A 1,408-nucleotide genomic window follows, 5' to 3' on the forward strand; every position below is an offset into this window, starting at 1 on the left:
ATGATATGTGTCAAAAATACAAAAGGAATAGTAAAACCACCCTTCAGGTACCTGGACTTCTGCTTATGTACATTTTGTAGGCAGAAAGCTGGATGGACAAGGTAGAGTGCCTGCCAGGGTGATCAGAGACCCTCTGATACTAGGCGCCAGCTTCTGCTTTTGTTTTTGAATTTCTCCTTAGGGGACAAATATTGACATTGTATTTTCAGCTTCTGAAAACCTGACCTTCACAAATCTTTTTTTTTTTTTTTTCCAGATTTAAAATCATACATGTTAGCATTTCCCTTTCTCATATTTTCTTTTTATTTATTTTGGCTTAATAAGAACTATGAAAATATTTAAACAGTAGGAAGGATTGACTACCTAATCTTTTGAGATTTACATGGCTGATTGTCAGTAAGAGTTCAGCATTGTCTTTTGTGATCAGCATGACTGATGTTCAAAGAATTAAATTATTTCTGCTATCTTCCCATTTGTCCGCTGAAGTACAGCTCTTTTTCCGACTGTATAGGTCTTGTAATCCACATTGAAGTGCTCGGCTGACCCAACACTTTGTTCCTTTCTGGATATTTCAGGATGGAATCTCCCATTTTGTACCTCTGGCCTCTTCGTATTTGCACAGCTATAACTTTGTGATTGTCCATATTACTATGCATATGATTTTACTGGAGGCAGCTCGAGCTTGCTCTGTGCAACTGCCTTGTTCTTTGTCCAGTCTTTGTCATCCACAATGATCAGCAGTTATTTTATATGCATTTCCAAATCACTGACGATCTGACTACTGTTTAATTATACAAACCATCTCACTAAGCGATTTTAAATGGGACACAACTTTGGTTTTCCTGGATACAAATTTTGGCAGGTCCACCATTCAAACACACTGTATTTGGACCTCGGTGTACTCCACAAATGCATGTTGGCAAAACAACCCATTTCTGGCTTCCCAAACCATCAGACATGTCAAGCAACAGGGAAAACGAAGCCAGATTCCACCATCATCATTTTACCATCAGGGCATAAGAAATCTGGGAGGTTCCTGGAATGCATCGATGATAACTTCCTTCTCCAGGTGGTAAAGGAGCCAACTAGGAGAGGTGCTATGCTGGACCTTCTTCTCACCAACAAGGAGGGGCTGGTGGGGAACGTGAAGCTCAGGGTAGCCTGGGCTGCAGTGACCACGAAATGGTGGAGTTCAATATCCTGAGGGCACTAAGGAGGGTGCACAGCAAGCTCACTACCCTGGACTTCAGGAGAGCGGACTTTGGCCTCTTCAGGGATCTGCTTGGTAGAGTGCCATGGGACAAAGCCCTGGAGGGAAGAGGGACCCAAGAAAGTTGGTAAAGATTCAGGATCACCTCCTTCAAGCTCAGGAGCCATGCATCCCAACAAAGAGGAAGTCAGGCAAAAA

The sequence above is a fragment of the Aptenodytes forsteri genome, unplaced genomic scaffold (assembly GCF_000699145.1).
Source record: "Aptenodytes forsteri isolate BGI_AS27 unplaced genomic scaffold, ASM69914v1 Scaffold209, whole genome shotgun sequence".
Taxonomy (NCBI): Eukaryota; Metazoa; Chordata; class Aves; order Sphenisciformes; family Spheniscidae; genus Aptenodytes; species Aptenodytes forsteri.